At 35.2% G+C, this 14,489-nt stretch overlaps 1 long non-coding RNA gene across 1 annotated transcript; it reads right to left on the bottom strand.

The window, feature by feature from the left end:
- Positions 1 to 645: 645 nt before the first annotated feature.
- Positions 646 to 4,332, bottom strand: LOC122215083. The gene is made up of 3 exons (XR_006200228.1): positions 4,255 to 4,332; positions 2,684 to 2,765; positions 646 to 753 (listed from the first exon to the last, which is right to left on the bottom strand). It is a non-coding gene; the product is annotated as an uncharacterized LOC122215083 (long non-coding RNA).
- Positions 4,333 to 14,489: the final 10,157 nt, after the last annotated feature.

Genomic DNA, 14,489 nt, shown 5'->3' with positions numbered 1-14,489 from the left:
AAAGCTCCAATATGTTTTCTCACACCACTGATCTGCCAATACAAACACAAAAAATATAAAAGAATCTAGATTCATGAGAATACATTCAGAAGTTATTCTATTAGGTACAAGGATAAAAATTATTTGGAAAGTATTATTTCCATGGTGTATTCAGTTCAGGGTTCTATAGATTTGGTTTTTAGGGGCAAAATTAATAGGAAATTTTGGGGCCTTGTGGTGATTGTCTCAGAATTATATAAAACAAGCTGTCTGCACTAAGGGGAACAAGGAAGGATTCAAATGTTTGTCATGGATCTATTATGAATACATAGTTGCGCACGTATGATCTTACTTAATCCTCACAACAACTGATCACTGTTTTTAGACCTTAGGAAACTGAAGTTCATGAAGGCAAACAGCTTTCCCAAATGGTTAATTGTCTGGACTTACTAAGATTTGTCTAACTTCTAACCAAGTGACATCTTCTCTCTTACCTTTTATTTAGATTGTTCATGCCTTCAAGTAAAGTGAAATTGAAAATGTCTAACTAGGCCAGCAGTCCTCTCCTGCCTTTCTCTCTCTTCCTTCCTTCCTTCCTTCCTTCCTTCCTTCCTTCCTTCCTTTCTCTTTCTCTTTCTCTTTTTCTCTTTCTCATTCTAACTGGCTTGCAGTACTTGTCAAATGCCATTGTCTCTTCAAGTATGTCTTCTCAACCACCTTCTATCTTCTAACTTGATTCCTTCAGATGCTCCATTAAGCATATATTTTAAAATTCTGGAACATGAAATCAGAAATTAACAGTGCTAATTACCTGCTACTAACTAGCCTGTCTTCCTTTTCAAAAGAGGAATGAATTAGATCATGATTCCTAAAAAAAAAAAAAAAAAAAAAAAAAAAAAATCCATTCCAGAATTGTTGATATGTCTTAAGATAAAAAGAGCGGGCTTACTAGTGGGCCACTGAAATACTTTAAAATCAAGTTTGCCTTCCTTAATTAATTTTAGACAGTTGTGCAATTTAGAATGTGAATTTCATCAGAGGAGGAGAGTATGGGGCCCAGTAGTGCAAGGAAGGCAAGTCTGCAGTGGGTATTGGGTTGATGGGGCTGGATTTATCAAGTTTGATCAGTCATAGAGGAAGTTTGTGGTGTTTTTTTATGATTGAAATATTGATTTTATTGTGAAATTTTATTCCTTAATCATAGGGGAAAGTCGGGAAAGGAAGCAGCAAACAACTACACAAAATGCGCATGTTTCTCACTGACATAGGGTCTGCTCTGACAGCAAACCTCTTCATGGACATAGTGGTAAAATAAAAAGTCTTGGCCTCCATTCCCCCGGAAGACATCCCATGCTTTTGTGGACAGATCTAATACACTTCCTGAAAGAATCCATATTCCCCTTTTAGGGAGCCCTACCAAGAGGTAACAGATGTCCACCACTGGGGATTCTGTGACGTGTGGTGCCTTTGCATAGTTACCTTTGAGATCACAAGATGATTCAAGAATGAAAAAGGTACCCAGACCACACCTCCCTGATCTATATTTAAATAGTTTCTTAGAAATTGTTTTGTATTTCTTGCTAAATATCCCTCCACATTTCTTGCATAACTCTTGACAGGCAAGATATTTGTTTGATACTAATTCATTGACCTTCTCCCTTTATATCTGATGCAGTGGTGTAGAAGGCACTCCATAAATTTGGTTGAGGGAATAAATGATTTAATGAATCAATCATTCATTCAGTATTTATATGATTGTTCCATGGTCATTTATTTGGATATGGAAAAATTAAATTTCATCTTATCATAGAACTCTATATGGGTACTTGCACTCTTTTAATATATCCTAGCCAGTAGGGCTCAATGTCTGTGTTTCCAAATGAATATTTACTTTGTCACTGGGATGAATCTCACCATGGCCAGGAATTGTCAGCAGGTTTGCCAAGTGACCTCAACTAGCTATAAGGATCTGCTCTTGGAACTCTGCCACAATGCAGTGATGACATAACTACTTTCAGAGAAATGACCTATCATGTGAAGTGAACAAAAGATTTCAGGATGCCACGATGTCGTTTTGCAAATTATATTCCATAGTGCTCCAGATATATTCCCTCTAAATGTCTGAGAGGGTTGAAGTTGTTTTTGGTGAATGACAGATTGTTGCTTTTGGACAATTTACTCAACAGTGATAACATTGAAATGGAGACTGTAGACAAGGTGGAAAATAAATGATCCTTGAGTAAATGGCAATGATGGGAACCTTGGCTGTCTTTTGTAGGAGAGATTCTGTAAAAGCCATCCCAAAGAGCTTGAATATTATGGAAAAATCACTGGGAAGCCTTCTCCAAAAGAAGTGACCAAGAACAATATACTTCTCATACATTTTCACGTTTCTCTCCTACCTCAATACGTTCTTTTAATTTAAAATACGTAGTAAAAACTTAAAAAGGAGATAATCCATTTAATTTGAATTTATTTATAAGCTGTAAAGTTTTTGATGTTTCTGTTCTACGTGCTCCTGCACACAAACAAATGAACTATTTTGAGATTGGAGCTGGGCAAGGAACCATTAGAAACTCCCTTTCAGACATTTTACTGGGGGCACAATTAACTTCCACCACAATAAAGAAGCCACGACTATAATTTCTGCCCCGGATGAGATTCTTAAAACTTCGCTAATGATTTAATTACCTGTGACACTTACTCAAGTTCTCCTCTATTTATTTCTTGCAAAGTTGTTCAAACTTCCCTGGAAGTATCTCACTATGGATTCTTCAAAACAAAATCTGTCAGTCAGTTAAGGAGAAAGAAACACAGATTATGTGTTCACATAGTTAAGTCTTGTAAGGATGAGACAGTGCAGGTGGAACAGTGAATACCCCTTTAGATATTCTAGCTATTATTAACTTTTTAAAAATGTTTCTGTGACTTCTGCTCATAAGTCTCTAAAGGAGGACATTTTGGATAAAAGTTTAATAATGAACTGCAAATGTTATTTTACTTTCTAGATCTTATTCAAAAAACTGTGTGTGTGTGTGCATTTGTGTGTCTTCACTTGTCCTAAATACTCACTTGTTTCTTGTTATCAATAAGACTTACTACTTGATTTGTCTAGAATCTGTATATTAAAATCAAAAATATTTTTCATCTTGTTAATCTTTTTGTGTTTCAGCACTGGGTCATTTTCTACATTTGTAGTATATTTGTGAATCAGTTTTATAATTATAAATTATCTATAGATATTTCCAATATGAAGTACATATATGTGTGTGTGTGTGTGTGTGTGTGTGTATATATATATATATATATATATATATATATATATATATATATATCTCATATAAAATTTAACCAACTCCTAAATTCTATGGTGTGGTTTTGAGCTCAGTATATTAACATCAGATATGGAATTGAGAAATCCTTTGTGATGGTATATACACCATGCCTATCCCTGGACTGAGGGTCTCCACATTTAAAAATAATTTCATTTTTTAACATTAACACAAATATCCTAAGTTGCATGCAAAAAATTAGTCATTACATAAACCTATCAGTTATGAAAAAATGTTAACTTAAATCAATGGCTAATTAATAAATATATTTTGCATTCACAATATGTAAGAATATGTTTTAGGTATTTAATTAATAAAATTATACTGGATTTTGCTTCCTTTAAGTTCCATAATGGCTTAGTTATAATATGAAGAAAAATTGTTCTAACTTCAAAGCCTTGAATAACTATATTATGTCTTCTGAATTCCTCTGAAGAGCAAAGTTAGGAGCAGTGATTATTCTCCAAAACATAATTAATAATTGATTTTATATAGACAACCCTCCCCATAATTTCTCTTCACTGTTTTTCCACAAACTAAATTCAGGCATGTGTTCTTCCTTATTTCCCCCTCTCCTTTTCTGTCTACCACATTTTGCATGTGTTATTTTTCATCTGTTTCTTATGTAAGTCAGTTTAGGCAAGAAAGAAATGAGGTAGAGAGACTGAGAAAAGGGAATGATACTGTGAGTCACTAATTTTTCAAACCTCCCCCCAACACACACATACTCCATCCATGACACAACATATAGAGGTAATCACCAAGAACATTGTGATCCTTCATGACAGTAACTCAACACATGGTAGCTAAACAGTACTGCTGCTGACTAAACTCAGTATTATTTAGAAATAATCATACAACAATTAGATACCTAATAATTACTCTGTCTGCTCTCTAAGTTATAACACGATTAATCAGATAAACAGAAAATACATTTATATACCTTCTCTATTTCTCTATCAATGGAGCCTTATACCATTTAGGGCACAATTTACCATATTCTGCGACCTGTGCCATGCATTCTAGAACTCTCCCTAAAAATCCAGAACTCTTAGTGCTGTCAATCCATTGTCAAGACAGAATATATGCCTGTGATCTAGGCCAAGTCTACCATTAGTACCCAAGGACACTCCTTCCTTCAGTACTACTCACTTTTGCGTTCCATTCACATAGCTCAGAGTACCTTATTCCAGAGAATTCTTCAAATCTATCTCCCTGAGTCAGGACACGAGGCCACAGACCCATCCTCATTATTTTCCCTCATAGTAGGATCAACCTGATTCTATTGAGCAATTCCACATGAATCTCGTTTTCACCTAGATACATGTAGCTCTGCCTTCCTATTTAATGTGTGGCTCATGTTTCAACAGCTTCAGCATATCACCTAGGAGCATGTTAGAAGTCCAAACTCTCGGAACCCAACACCTCTATGTACTGAATCAAAATCTGCATTTTAACAAGATTCCTCAGGATCCATATGTACATTAAAATGAAGAGCACTGGTTTGGGGGTTAGGGGTAGATAATGATTTCACATATAAACCTCCCAGGCCGAATTGGCTATTCAAGTGCCTGCAAAAGACATGGAGGCAATGGAAATGTGACAAGAAAGTCAGACATAAAACCAGCCAGGAGTAGTGGTAAATGAGAAATATATTTTATAAATGTTCCATTTAAAATGGTACAGAGGCCACATGTTTCTCGTTAATTATTGTCATTCAGGAAAGTAGATTCTAGATGTGTCAGACCTTCTGAATTTTAGGAAAGGAAATTTTTTTGCAGTTAAATTTTTAATTATTCACATATTAGTAACTAATCACATTTTTAAACATTGTGTGAGCCTAGCAAATACATCTGCATGCTGCATCACTAGTTTGCAACCGCTGTTTTGAGGGCTATCTTCACATTAAAGGAGAGTATTTAAAGAAAACCAGACCTGAGGCATTTTTAATATTTTGGATAATTTTAGTAAAGTTTTTAAGGAGTCAATATTTTAATTATAACTGCGAAAAAGCTGCAAAGCTAACCTAAGGGGTGTCTCTGTGACCGCATTTAGTATAGAGAACTAGCGACAGCTTCCTTGAGAAAGTGAAATAATAGCTAAATTCTGATGGCTGAGAAAAAACAAAAATTAAACAAAGGAGAGTAGAAGTAGGCAAGGAGATGTGGAAAAGTTTCCAGGAGAGAAAACAGTGAACAAAGGCCTAAGAATGGAAAAAGTTAAGTGCATTTGAGGAATTGAAGAAAGGCCTGGTGACTTAAACTGGCTTGTGATTATGGCACAAAAGGGTTAAATCATGAAATTCACTTTGTACTCTTAGCATTGGCATCTTTCGTAAAATAAATATGGAAAATTTTGTGACATAGAATATGATTGAGGATTTACCTGTACAAACATAACTTTACATTATCTTATTGGCCAACAAACTCCTCCTCCTATGGAAGGGAGCAATGAATGGATTCTAAAGAAGCATCTGAAATATTATAGTCCTATCTAACATTCTGATTCTAAATGTGGCCTCATTTCAAAGAAGGTTAAAGGCTTTACATTCTCTGATTTCCTCAGTCAGCCTTCCATGTGCCTTGAAAACACTTTAGTGTGTCAGCAATGTGGTGCGAGTTAAAGGGACTAGTAAGTTTCTCCCAAAAGATATTTCTCTGTTGCCCTATCTAGTGCCAGAATCTTAACTATTGAATATCCAGTTCCTTCACACGTAAAATATGCAAACCTTTATAATGTTATGAGATATATATATATATATATATATATATATATATATATATATATATATATTTGATGCAAGATAAGGTGTTTACAGTCCCGAGGAGATGCTGTTATCAATAAACATTAATTCCCCTTTTCTTGGACGTGAGGCCAAATAAATATTTAAATAAAAGAAAAAGGAGCCAACAGAAATTACTTAAGGTAAACAGTGTAAAACAAGATGAAAGCAGGATTTTGAAAAATACAAATTCATAGTATACCCTAAGACAAGACATGAGACCTGGTGAAAGAAAATGATAAAAATTATATAATGGATATCTCCTTCTGTCAGTATTCTCAATGTGTATCATTACTATATGTATAGCTACAATGGAACAGGGTAGTAAAACTTGAAGACATGTATGAATGTCATACAAATTGCCCCATCTTATTAGATTTTTTCATTGATTATAATATTATCTTGTTTTTCGAGGAAATAAAACCAATCCCTTTTTGTGTTTTTTATAACACATATATATGTACACACGTAAATACCTGCATGTAATTGAAATCATCCTTACAGTTACTTTCCATCCTTTTTGTTGTTTCTTTTACTTCTAGGTAGAATTCTACCTTATAATTGTTTAAAGAATAGTCATCCTGCAGCATATTCCCTTTGGGGATGAATTCTAATGTCCTAGAGTGTGCTGAAAGGTACAGATTGATTATAACCTCTATTTACCTCGTGGATCAGTAAGTGATAAATCGCTCTCCTTTGGGCTCCACAAGGCTGCAATGCTGGCTGCAGCATATTCACCCTGGAGGGCACTGCTGAGCCTAAAATTATTTAGAAATGTTGGGAAGTTAGGTGCCTCATTTCAAGGAAGAAAGGAACCTTTTAAAAACTTTTTAATATGTATGCATCATATTTGCATCAGTAATTTTCTCTTTTGACTTCATACTCTCTTTTTTGAAAAGTCTGTCCTGGGAGGCTGAGAGCTGTAGTGTTGATTTCAACATACAACTTTTCTATTTAAAAAAGTAGAAAATGGCACCTCTCTGTTTCATGTCCATTCTTAAAAGTCCATGAATAAATGAATGAATGAACAATAGCAAGTAAGGAACTAATGAACTGACTTTGTGGTTACATAAAGAATATTGTCATGCATTGGCTTAAATTCTGTTAGCATTTACTCCTTTACTTTTTTTTTTTTTTTTTTGGATGCATAAATGGCCAACTTTGTTAGAAATGTGGAAGAATTTATATATAATGTCCTTAGAGTATGTATTTAATAAAGTTTATCTTAGCAGATATTCCAAACACACCTGTTTTTTGTTTATTAAATTATATTCCAGTTAGATTATTGCTTGTGTCAGAGCTTCCAAATATGATAAACAATTACACCATAGTAATCCCAAGAGCTAAATGTGAAATTAATTCAACAAAGGAAGCCAAAAATTCCGTGACATCATGCTTGATGCCCCTGACAACTGAGGTGTACTTCACTACATGTCAGGACAACTGGCCAACCAGCAAGTGTGTAAGTTTTTCTTTTTTTTCCTGAATCCAAGTCCATATTTCCATAAAGCTTCCATATGAACTGATAAGAACTGTATCTCATATTTACTCTTTCATGTATCTATTTTTTTTCATTTGTTCATTCTTTTTAAAAGCTTGCTATTTGAAAGACTTTATATGTTTGGTACTATGGCATAGTAAAAGTTAAAACAAAGATGTATCTAGACCTCAGATTACTTATAGTATTGTTGAGACATATTATGTTCTCAAAATACTATAAGGAAGAGTATACTGTAGTAGGGAGCATAGCTATACAATGAGGAGAAAACAGGCTTTGGGGAAGGTTACTTGGGTTCCTATTTTAGCCCCACTGTGCTGTGAAAGTTTGTCAAAGTCTCTGTACTCCAGTTGCCTTCCTTATAAAATAACAATAGAAAGAATACTTCCCTTATGTGTTGTTTTTGGGATTGAGACAACATATGAAAGGTCCTTAAAATAATGCCTAAGTTATAACGGCTAAATATATATTAAGGCTGCAAATAAATTTATTTCCATTTCAGACCAAAGAAGTTCACATTATATTCATGCATGATATTAAATTTTGTTTATTTTTTTTAATTCCAGTATTCTTTTTTTTAATTTTTAATGTTTATTCATTTTTTGAGAGAGAGAGAGAGACACACACACACACATGCACACACAAAAAGACAGACAGTAAGTGGCAGAGGGGCAGAGAGAGAGGGAGACACAGAATTTGAAGCAGGCTCCAGGCTCTGAGCTCTCAGCACAGAGCCCGATGCAGGGCTCGAACTCACAGACCACGAGATCATGACCTGAGCTGAAGTTGGACACTCAACTGACGGAGCCACCCAGGTGCCCCTTTAATTCCAGTGTTCTTAACATACAGTGTTATATTAGTTTCAGGTGTATAATATAGTGATCCAACAATTATTTACATTACTCGGTGCCCATCATGATAAGTTTGCTTTTTAATCCCCATCACTTATTTCACCCATCCTCCCCCAACCCACCATACACCTCCCTATGGTAACCATCAGTTTGTTCTCTTTAGTTAAGAGTCTGCTTTTTTTGGTTTTTCCCTTTTTTTCTTTGTCCACTTGTTTTTATTTTGTTTCTGAAATTCCACATATGAGTCAAATTGTATGGTATTTGTCTTTCTCTGACTGACTTATTTCACTTAGCATTATACTCTCTCGATCCATCCATGTAGTGGCAAATGGCAAGATTTCATTCTTTTTTATGGCAGAGTAACACTCCATTGTGTGTGTGTGTGTGTGTGTGTGTGTGTGTGTGACCTCTTCTTTATTAATTCAATAGACATTTGGGCTACTTCTATACTTTAGCTATTGTAAATAATGCTGCAATAAACATAGAGGTGCATATATCATTTTCAATTGTTTATATTATTTGAATTTTTTGTTTTTGTATCTTGGGGGTAAATACACAATAGTGGAATTACTGGATCATATAATAGTTCTATTTTTAATTTTTTGAGGAAACTGCACAGTAGCTGTTCCAGTTTTCATTCCCACCAAATGTGCATGAGTGTTCCTTTTTCTCCACATCCTCACCAACACTTGTTTCTTGTGTTATGGATTTTAGCCATTCTGACAGGTGTGAAGTGATATCTCATTGTGGTTTTGATTTACATTTCTCTGATGACAAATGATATTGAACATCTCTTCATGTATCTATTAGACATCTGGGTGTCTTCTTTGGAGAAATGTCTGTTTATGTCTTCTGTCCATTTTTTAATTGGATTATTTGTTTTTTGGTGTTGAGTTATGTAAGTTCTTTATGTATTTTGAATACTAACCCTTTATCAGAGATGTGATTTGCAAATATATTCTTTCAGTGGGTTGTTTTTTAGTTGTCTCTGATGGTTACATTTTCTGTGCAGAAGCTTTTTATTTTGATATGGTCCCAATAGATTATTTTTGCTTTTGTTACCCTTGCTTTAGGTATCATGTCTAGAAAAATGTGCTATGGCCTATGTCAGATAAATTATTGCTGTGCTCTCTTCTAGGATTTCTGTGGTTTCAGATTTCATGTGTAAGTCCTTAATGTATTTTGAGTTAATTTTTATGTATGGTGTAAGCCAGTGACCTAGTTTCATTCTTTTGCATGTTGCTGTCCAGTTTTCTGAACACCATTTGTTTTTGTTTTTTTTTTTTGAAGTTTATTTACTTATTTTTGGGGGTAGGTCAAAGGGAGAGGGGCAGAGAGAGAGGAAGAGAGAGTATCCCAAGCAGGTTCTACACCACCAGCACAAAGCCTGATGTGTGGCTTGACCCCATGAACCATGAGATATGACCTGAGAAGTAGTCAGATACTTAACCAACTGAGCCACCCAAGCACCCCTCACAACCATTTGTTGAAGAGACTGTCTTTGTCCCATTGCATATTCTGCCCTCTTTTTCATAGAGTAAATTACCATATAAATGTAGGTCTATTTCTGAGGTCTCTATTTTTTTAAAGATTTTATTTTATTTTAAGTATTTTAATTATAATTAATTTATTTAATTATAATTATTTTAAAGATTGTATTTATTTTTGAGAGAGAGAGAGAGGGAGAGAGAGAGAGACAGAGAAAGAAGCAGAGGCAGAGAGGGAGATACAGAGTTCGAAGCAGGCTCCAGGCTCTGAGCTGTCAGCACATAGCCTGATGTGGATCGAACTCAGGAACAGCAAGATCTTGACCTAGGCCAAAGTTGACTGAGACACCCAGGTGCACCTGGTGTTTCTTTTTTTGTTAAATGTTTATTTATTTATTTTCCGGGGGGCAGGGTCAGAGAGCTAGGGAGAGAGAGAATTCCAAGACAAAATCTGTCAGAGCAGAGCTTAACTTGTGGCAAAACTCATGAACTGTGAGATTATAACCTGAGCCAAAATCAAGAGTCAAATGCTTGACCAACTGAGCCACCCAGGTGTCTCCCAACCCCCGGGGTCTCATTTTGTTCTACTGATCAAAATTGTTTTGTGTGTGTATGGTGTAAGCCAGCGACCTAGTTTTATGCCAGTGTCTATTTTTGTGCTAGTACCATAATGTTTTGATTACTACAGCTTTGTAGTATATTCGGAAACTGGGATTTTGGTACCTCCTAGTTTCATTTTCTTTTTCAAGATTTCTTGGGCTCTTTGGGTTTGTTTGTGGTTTGATACAAATTCTAGTTCTCTGTAAAATGTTGGTATGTTGATAAGGATTGCATTAAATCTGTAGATTGCTTTGAGTAGTATGAACACTCTAACAATATTTGTTCTTCTAATAAGATAATAAATTTGGGGGCACCTGGGTGGCTCAGTCAGTTAAGCATCCAACTTCATCTCAGGTCATGATTTCGCAGTCTGTGAGTTCTAGCCCCACATCAGGCTCCCTGCTGACAGCTCAGAGCCTGGAATCTGCTTCCGATTCTGTGTTCCCCTTGTCTTTCTGCCCCTCCCCCACTCATGCTCTGTCTCACTCTTTATCTCAACAATAAATAAATGTTAAAAATAAATAAATTTTAATAATTGGAATTTTTTTCCTTTAGTTAAAAAAAAGACATTCAAACTTTCCATGCTATATACCCTGATAGTTGAGTATAGACATGTAAATAAGATAAGGTATGATTTCTAGAAATTAGATAAATTTCAAAATATCAAAATCAAATTATCAAAATATTCATTTCCCACATGTTCATTGTTTGTTAATACCTGCTATTTTATAAAATTGTTCATTCCATAGTGTAACATGATGCTAAAAATATCAGTTCTTCTGGAAAAGTGAAATGACTGTGACCTATATCCCTTCTAAGTTGAAAATAAGCCATATTAACATGTTTTTTTGAAAGCATATCTCAAAAGGGAAGGATGAAAGGGGTTGTGTTCCCTGAGTGTAGGGAGATGAAGAAAACTCAGAGCAACAACAACAAAAGATGCTGGAGTAATTCATCTGAGTGAAAAGAACTAGAGCTGTACGGAATCCAGTCTAGGGGCTACAGTTCAGGGTCCAGGAACCAGTAGCTGATATGAATGAATGCTAGAACGAGAGTCAAAGACAGAGTTGGAACACTGCAAAAAGCTGCTCATTAAATATGTGGTAGAATCTTGTTAAATGAAAGATTGTATATGAACTAGACTCTTTAAGGGAAACATTTTACAAAATTAGATAGCCTGAATTCCTACATTGATATTTAAATCTAGGGAAATATTTAAATCTAGTTTTTGCAAATCAGAGCCCTGACAGAGTAGATTTTTCAAGGTTGCTTGGTTCAGGAAAGGCTTCTTAGAAATTGTTTAAAAGCAGTGATTCTCAAACCCTATATGCATGAGAACCACCTGGGGAACTGTTATAAAGTGATTCTTAATCTTAGCTGCACATTATTATCATTTGTGGATAGTTTTAAAAAAATCTCATGCCGGGGCACTTGAGTGGCTCAGTTGGTTAACCATCCAACTTCAGCTCAGGTCATGATCTTGCAGTTTTTGAGTTTGAGCCACCCCCCCCCCCCCGCCCCCCGCCCCTCGCCCCCCCGCTTTGGGCTCTGTGCTCACAGCTCAGATCCTGGAGCTGCTTCGGATTCTGTGTCTATCTCTCTGCCCCTCCCCCATTCGCTCTCTGCCTCTTTCTCTCTCAAAAATAAATAAACATTAATTTTTTTTTTTTTTTAAATATCATGCCCAACTGACACTCCAGACCCATTAACTCAGACTCTCTTAGGGTGGGACCCAAACATCACTATTTTTAAATCTCTATAAGTTATGCCATTTGACAGCTTAAGATGATATCTGGTATTTTCAAAGAGAAACCCTGGAGATTCTGATTCAGAAAAACTGTAGGAAAGCCCAGGTCCTTGCCTTTTAACAAGTATAATAGGTGTTTCTCATACAGATAGGTATAGAGATCCACTTTTAGAATTCTGGTTTCAAAAACACAATATGATTTCACAGGAGGTTCTTGAAAAAAATAATCTCGTACACAGAGTATTTTAATCTATCAATTCCCAACAGTCCTGGTTCAGTTTTAAAGAGTTAAGGCATATTGTTCAAGAAAGAGGGGATCATATATCAGCAGAACAAGTTCATACCGCAAGTTCTCAAAGAGCAGTGAGTGCATTCTGCTTAGTATGAGCCACGTGTATTTCTATACCTGGTGAGCTTATGGTTTCCCAAGTACAGTTTACATATACCCCATACCTAATTTCCCCTTTTTAAAGAACATGTTACATCAGTCTGATACATTTCTTAACGTTGTTTTAATTAAAGAACCAATATCAGTACTTTGTTATGAAAGTCATGCTACTTACATTTTATTAATTTTTGGCTACTGTCTTTTTTTGTTTGTTTGGTTTTTGTTCCAGGATCCCCTCCAGGATATCACATTGTAGTTAGTTGTAACATCTCCTTAGGCTCTTCTTAGTTTATGAAATTTCTCAGGTTTTCCTTGTTTTTGATGAGTTTAAGGGGGTAGTGGTCAGGTATTTTGTAGAATGGAATTTGTCTGATAATTAGACTGGGAATATAGGTTTGGGGGAAGAAGAACACAAAGCTAACGGGCCATTTCATCATATCAAGGGAATATGCTGTCAATGTAATAAAAGTTTATCTTGATCACTGGTTGAGGTAGTGTTGCTAGGTTTCTGCACTGTAATTTGCTCTTTTCCCCTCCCTTTCTATACTGTACTTTCATACTGTACTCATTGGAGGAAAGTCACATGCATAGCCTATAGTAAGGAGTTGGCAACTATGTAGCCCTTCCTTAAGAGTGGAATGTTTACATGTATTATTTGGAATTCTTCTGCACAGATTTGTCTCTTTTTTATTAAATATTCAATCATTTACTTATATCAATATGAAGTCACAGATATTTATTTTATACTTTAAGATACAATCTAAAAGTATTTTCTTTTGTTGCTCAAATTTTTTTCTAACTTTGTCCATTGGGAGAATTTCCATTTGGCTTCTATGTCCCTTTGACATACCCCAATCAATATGCAGTTTGTTTTTTATTTTGAGCACTTTCTTACTATTTGGCACTACAAAAAGCTTCAAATTCATCTTGTGTGTTTTCTGCTTCACCCTAGCATCAGCCATTTTTCAAAGGGGCCATTACTTTCATTGGAGGATGGTATTAGAAACCCAAGATCTGGGTGCTAGTTGTGCTCATTAATACTGGAGAGTTGTTACATAAAGACTCTTGTTAGCTGACACATCAAGAAAATGTATGATGTATGTATACTAATCCATGTATATACAAGTATCTACAAATATTTCTATATGTAACCATCTGCATCTATATTAAAATAAATGAGTTCATATTGATATGTCCACCTCAAATCCTTCACTACCACATGAATCATTCTATTCTTCCCCCTTATCTCTATACCCCCATCCCAACCATGAGAAACATTGTTCCCACCATCTCCCATTCATTTACTTAATTGTCCAATTCCAGTAGGCATGCATATTGGTTCCAGAATTGTTAGTGCATATTACCACGGAAAATAATTTTATCAGCCAAAGTACATTTTTTATGTACAGTTCCACCTGCTTTTATTCTTAGATTAGGCTCACTTCCGAAGTTACTTACTAACTTAACAAGTAAGTCATCACCTTATTCTTGTCACCCCTTAGTGATGTTTCACACATTGGTAACACATTTAGATTCTTCATTCACATTCTGTGTTACATTATGGGGTCCTCCAAACTCTTAAATTCCTCCGAAACTCCAAAACTCATTTTGCAAAATGCTTTACCTGTATTAATTGGTATTAACATATGATTTTTGTTCTTTAGCCTGTTAATGTGATAGATTACATCAAATGATTCATTTTGAAAGTTGAATTATACTTACGTACATGGACTAAGTCCCACTTGGTTGTGAGATATATATACACACACACACACACACATATATGTATACATATATGTATATATATACGTGTGTATATATATAT

Source organism: Panthera leo, chromosome A3 (genome assembly GCF_018350215.1).
Source record: "Panthera leo isolate Ple1 chromosome A3, P.leo_Ple1_pat1.1, whole genome shotgun sequence".
In the NCBI taxonomy this organism is placed as follows: Eukaryota; Metazoa; Chordata; class Mammalia; order Carnivora; family Felidae; genus Panthera; species Panthera leo.
Note: the sequence above shows the minus strand (reverse complement) of the source record. Positions and strands in the feature narration are given on the sequence as shown.